Raw genomic sequence first — 6,371 nt, 5'->3', positions numbered from 1 at the left:
ACTACTCACTATTCTTGCCGCCACAGGTATGCACTCTTCCTTTCTCTCCACGGCGGCTAAGTAGATGCTGTAGAATATCATTTTGGGCGCCGTCCGGGTCATCTCTTGCAATTTGTCCTGTAAGAACTTGTTGGAGAGCCCCACTATGAACTGGTCTCGTAGTAGCCGGTCCACCTCCCAGAAAGCTCCCATGGCCTCCGGATCTCGCTGCTGTATTTCATTTAGCATCTTCTGTAGGGCATTAGAGTACTGCATCAGGGTCTCGCTCTCTTGCTGTGGTAGGTTGAAGAAGTGGCTAGGCAGCTGCACTACTTTAGCACGCCCCCCTTGGGCTCTCTCCAGCAGGGAGAATATTTTCTCTAGGGTGTCTCTCTCAGATTCGGGCCCTACCATTACTGTCCGTCTGACGTCACCCTCTAGAGCCCCCAATGCAACCTCTGCCCGCAGCTCGGACGTCAGGTTACACATTCTAACCGCACTTCGCACTCTTTCAGTCCAGTCCTGCAACGTCAAATTTTTACCGTCAAATTTTGGCAGGTGACTCAACAGCTCCCCACGGGAATGTACCCTACTGGTACGGGCAGGGCGGGGGGCAAGCTGTATCAGCGGTGTTGGGGCAACTTGGTCTTGCACTGGCACACCCTGAGCTGGGTCCTGGACCGGTGCCATTGGCGCCAGGGGAAGATCTCCCGCCGTATTCCCATCCATAACGGTCGCTGTATCCTGCCGACTACGCCAAGTTGTAAGCCGTGTACCGGGGTGGGCTCCCCAGGATATAGTGAAGTCACACACGAGGAAAGCAACCCCAACACCAGCTTTTGCCACAACAGAATTTTACTTAGATGTGGCAAATAAACACAACCACAAATGCTGGAATATACAATAAATTTACATACACCCAGCCCAAAGGCTGAGACCCATGTGCTGCACAGCACGGCGCCTTCTGATAGATGAAGGTAGAAAGTGAAGTAATTTACCTACTGGCGGGCACAACTAAGCTGCCACACCTTACCTGTTATTACCCTAAGAGAGCAGGAATCAGTGTATGGGTGTATGGTATGGGCTAGCCTGCGGTGCAGCACAACAGCTTACAATCCTACACAAATCTACAGTATTCCCCCTCCCATAACTGGTCCTGTAGCATGTGCCTGAGTATTCCTTCTGAGCAAAACGCCAGTCTGGCTTGAGTTTGTGGGATGTTATCAGCTCTCCAATGTGAAATATCACTATAAATTATGGAGTCCTTCCAATGATCAGTAACAACACTTGTGGCCTGACACAAACAGAGACCCTAACTAACTAACTATAGGCCTGGCCTTAGTCTCTAGGCGCCAACACTGAAATGAGGTGCGTGCACGATCTTACCGAATGTCTCTCCAACAAGCATGCGGTATCGCAGTGTATGTTGCTTTGTTCCTCTGCTCTCATCAGCATTCCTGACAGCAATCTTCCTTTCTCTGAACAGGATCAGGGTCTTGGACACGATCAGCTTCACTTAGCTGCAGCTCTGGTTACTGAGGGATGTTCTCACACCTGGGTGCCATCAGATTCTCTGCTCACACGGCTCCTCCATTCACCATCCTCCAAACATGGCTGCTCTCTCTCCTCTTCTGTTCTCTCAACTCTGTGTGAAAAACCCACCTCTTCATGAATATAGAAATATCTATGCAGTCTGAGGCTGTGTTAGGAAAATAGTGGCATCTTGTGGCTAAACCGCAGAATGTCAGTACAGAACATTTAATTTACTCCACACAATAATTTACTCCACACAGTGTTCAAAGAATGAGAGCTGTTTCCCCATCTCACAATAGAACCCTGCAAGGTGAAGAAGCCACCTGAGAAATGGTGAGTGGATGCAGCGTTTTGGGAAGCAGTATAATCTGGATGAAAGGGGATCTGTGACACAAATTGTAGTGGTCCATGCACACGGTACTCAAGTATGAACAGTGGATCTTCCTGGCAGAAAGTTCCTGTGCTAAAAAACGCAGTTCTGGTATAGGCATGTGACAATTCTTCTGCCTAGAATATAATCTATGGTTCAGGGAGGAGCTGTGATTTATGGTCATACTCCCACATGCACATATAAAATTCTGACCAGGAAAGCAGGTTTTGGGATTTTTCTTAGTCATCGAAATGTTATTTTCATGATATTTCTGTGTGTGTACAGGCCTTTTGAATAAAATATGCTGCAGGCAGATCGATAAAACAAAATGTAGCGTTTTAGTCGCCTTTATGCACGATCAGTGATTCTCAACCTTTTTTCAACCAAGGCACCCTTTCAAATTCTGCACCATCTTGGGGCACCCCATTTGAAAATGGAAAACCTGAACTAATAGTTTTACAGAATGCAGCAACATCCACACATGTAGGACACCCAACATTAGAGGTGCTTTATTCTTCCAAAGCACATACACCTGGTACTGACTAGTGCTCCAGTGTTTCTCTTCTCCCTCATCTTCTGTCCCTCACTCATCTAATGAGACCCCTGTGCTGACTGAGAGGGGCAAACAAGGATGCTGTACAGGGGCCCGACATTTTCCTGTGAAATCACATAATTGGTTGTTAGGACGCCAGCGGCTGGAAGGTTGTAATGGCACACAATGAAAACCTGCGGCTTTGTGTAACTAAAAGGCAGGCTTGGTCTATCTGCTGGCTTGTATACAAGTTTTGGGCAATTTTTAGGCGTTCTGCCAAGGCACCCCTGAGGAAACCTCAAGGCACCCCAAGGTGACACCCACCAGTGCCAAGCAATGCCACCCATCAGTGCCCAGCAGTGCCACCCATCAGTGCTGTACAAATAATTGCACCCATCAGTGCCGCCAGTCAGTGCCACCCATCAGTACCACCTATCAGTGCCACCTCATCAGTGCAGCTTATGCGTGCCACTTCATCAATGCCCACCAGTGCTGCCTCATCAGTGCAGTCTATCAGTGCTGCTTATCCATGCCACATCATCAGTGCTGCCTATCAGTGCCCATCAGTGCTGCCAATCAGTGCAGCCTCACGTCAGTGGAGAAAAACTACCTGCTTGCAAAATTTTAAAAACTTTTTTTTTCAAATTTTTGCTCTTTTTTTTGCTTATAGTGCAAAAAATAAAACCCCAGTGGCGATTAAATACCACCAAAAGAAAACTCTACTTGTGTGAAAAAAATTAATAAAAATTTCATATGGGTACAGTGTTGTATGACTGCACAATTATCATTCAAAGTGCAACAGCACTGAAAGCTGAAAATTGGCCTGTGCAGGAAGGGGGTATAAGTGCCCAGTAGGCAAGTGGTAAAGTGATTCTAAATGCAGGTTTTGTTTTTTTACCTTAATGCATTCTATGTTCACATTGATGCAACTTGTCATGCGATTTGACCATTCAATACGCATGACAAGTCACATCCAATGATCGGCATAGGAACCAATCTAATTGGTGCGACTTTGACTGTGTCGGAGTCACATTGATTTGAAAAGTAGTTCCTGCACTACTTCTGCCGATTTCAGGTGCGACTTGCATAGTCATGTGTTCATGAAGTCGCACAGATGTCTGCAAAGTCACACCTGAAGTTGCTTTGACACACAACTTTGACATCATGCGGTTTCAATTGAAGTTCACTGTGAACCAGGGCTAACAAACCTACGGCCCAGCCCCTCGTACTTACCTGAACCCCATCGTGATTCAACAATGTGCATGAGAGCACTGGCTGTCCCAGGTCTCTATCGCCTCACTGAGTCACACAGCAGTGGGGGCCATTGGCTCCTGCTACTCCCAATCACAGCCAGTGAGCCAATGAGGAGAGTGGAGGGCAGGGGTGGGGCCAAGCCACGCTCTGCGTGTGAATGGACAATGTCCATTCACAGGAACATGGCTCGTGAGTAGCAAGAGGCTTACTAATGTAGGCACTTGGAAGGGGGGAGGAGCCAGGACCGCTGGCAGGGGACTCAAAAAGACAAGCATCGGGGCTGCTCTGTGCAAAACCATTACACAGAGCAGGTAGATATGACGTTTGTTTTTGTTTTTCAATTCTTTACCCCCGTTCACATCAAGCCTGACTTTGAAATTGTGCGACTTACAGTGAAGTTGCATGATTTCAAAGTTGTGGGGCATGCCGGTGCGATTTGCACAGATGTCTATGCAAATCGCACGAAATGTAGGGCATGCACTACTTTAGAAATCGGTGTGGCTCCAACCAAGTCGGAAACGCACCGATATAATCGCTGTAAATTGCGGACAATAGGGTGTGACTTGGCATGCGATTTGCAAGTCACCTGGCATGCAAATCGCATGCCAAATTGCACCCGATGTGACCGGGGGCTTAGAATCACTTTTACTTCGTGGTAACTTGTCATTTTTTTTTTCAAATCTGAATATCTTGCAGGACACTTACTCTTGGAGACATCTGAGAGGTTCACTTTACAGTAATTTGTCTTTTTTTTTAACAAAGTTTAAAAGCGAATTAAAGTCCAGTTGCATCTTTAAAGGTGCCCACAGCGTACATCGCTTTGTTCCTTTGTTGCAGGATGTTCAGTCTGGTTCTAGAGGTGGGTTCGTACCCCTTCTTCTGCATGTCCATCCTAGAGGAGTGGGCGGAGTAGATCTCCCATACGACTGCACAGAGTAGGTGAGTAGGCCTGGGTTCACACTGATGCCACGCAGAATTCGCACCACATCATAATCGCACCCCGTTCACACATCATAATCGCACCCAGTTCACGCGTCATAATCACACCCCCCGTTCACGCGTCATAATCTCACCCCATTCAGGCGTCATAATCGCACCCCGTTCACACGTCTTAATCTCACCCCGTTCACGCGTCATAATTTCACCCCATTCACACGTCTTAATCGCACCCCGTTCACGCGTCATAATTTCACCCCCTTCACACGTCATAATCTCACTCCGTTCACACATCATAATCGCACCCCGTCCACACGTCATAATCTCACCCCCTTCACACGTCATAATCTCACCCCCTTCACACGTCATAATCTCACCCCGTTCATACGTCATAATCTCACCCCCTTCACACGTCATAATCTCACCCCGTTCACACGTCATAATCGCACCCCGTTCACACGTCATAATCGCATCCCGTTCACGCGTCATAATCGCATCCCGTTCACGCGTCATAATCGCACCCCGTTCAGGCGTCATAATCGCACCCCGTTCACACATCATAATCTCACCCCGTTCACACGTCTTAATCGCACCCCGTTTACACGTCATAATCACACCCCGTTCACGCGTCATAATCTCACCCCCTTCACACGTCATAATCTCACTCCGTTCACACGTCATAATCGCACCCCGTCCACACGTCATAATCTCACCCCCTTCACACGTCATAATCGCACCCCCTTCACACGTCATAATCTCACCCCCTTCACACGTCATAATCTCACCCCGTTCACACGTCATAATCGCATCCCGTTCACACGTCATAATCTCACCCCCTTCACACGTCATAATCTCACCCCCTTCATACGTCATAATCGCACCCCCTTCACACGTCATAATCTCACCCCTTCACACGTCATAATCTCACCCCGTTCACGCGTCATAATCGCACCCCGTTCACGCGTCATAATCGCACCCCCTTCACGCGTCATAATCTCACCCCCTTCACGCGTCATAATCGCATCCCGTTCACGCGTCATAATCGCATCCCATTCACGCGTCATAATCTCACCCCGTTCACGCGTCATAATCGCACCCCGTTCACGCGTCATAATCGCACCCCCTTCACGCGTCATAATCGCACCCCGTTCACGCGTCATAATCGCACCCCCTTCACGCGTCATAATCTCACCCCCTTCACGCGTCATAATCGCACCCCCTTCACGCGTCATAATCGCACCCCCTTCACGCGTCATAATCGCACCCCCTTCACACGTCATAATCTCACCCCGTTCACACGTCATAATCGCATCCCGTTCACACGTCATAATCTCACCCCGTTCATACGTCATAATCTCACCCCGTTCATATGTCATAATCACACCCCGTTCACGCGTCATAATCGCACCCCGTTCACAAGTCATAATCTCACCCCGTTCACGCGTCATAATCGCACCCCGTTCAGGCGTCAAAATCGCACCCCGTTCAGGCGTCATAATCGCACCCCGTTCACGCGTCATAATCGCACCCCGTTCAGGCGTCATAATCGCACCCCGTTCACACGTCATAATCGCACCCCGTTCAGGCGTCATAATCGCACCCCGTTCACACGTCATAATCGCACCCCGTTCAGGCGTCATAATCACACCCCATTCATACGAACCGCTGCAGGTATTTTAAGTGAACTAACCCCAAAATCAGTTTGCAAAATGTGGTGCGATATGCAGAATCGGATCACACACCCATGCGATCTGATTCTGGTGCGGA

Source organism: Staurois parvus, unplaced genomic scaffold (genome assembly GCF_062004578.1).
Source record: "Staurois parvus isolate SC_StPar_1 unplaced genomic scaffold, SC_StPar_1.0 ptg001062l, whole genome shotgun sequence".
NCBI lineage: Eukaryota > Metazoa > Chordata > Amphibia > Anura > Ranidae > Staurois > Staurois parvus.
This window is presented reverse-complemented; position numbering follows the sequence as displayed.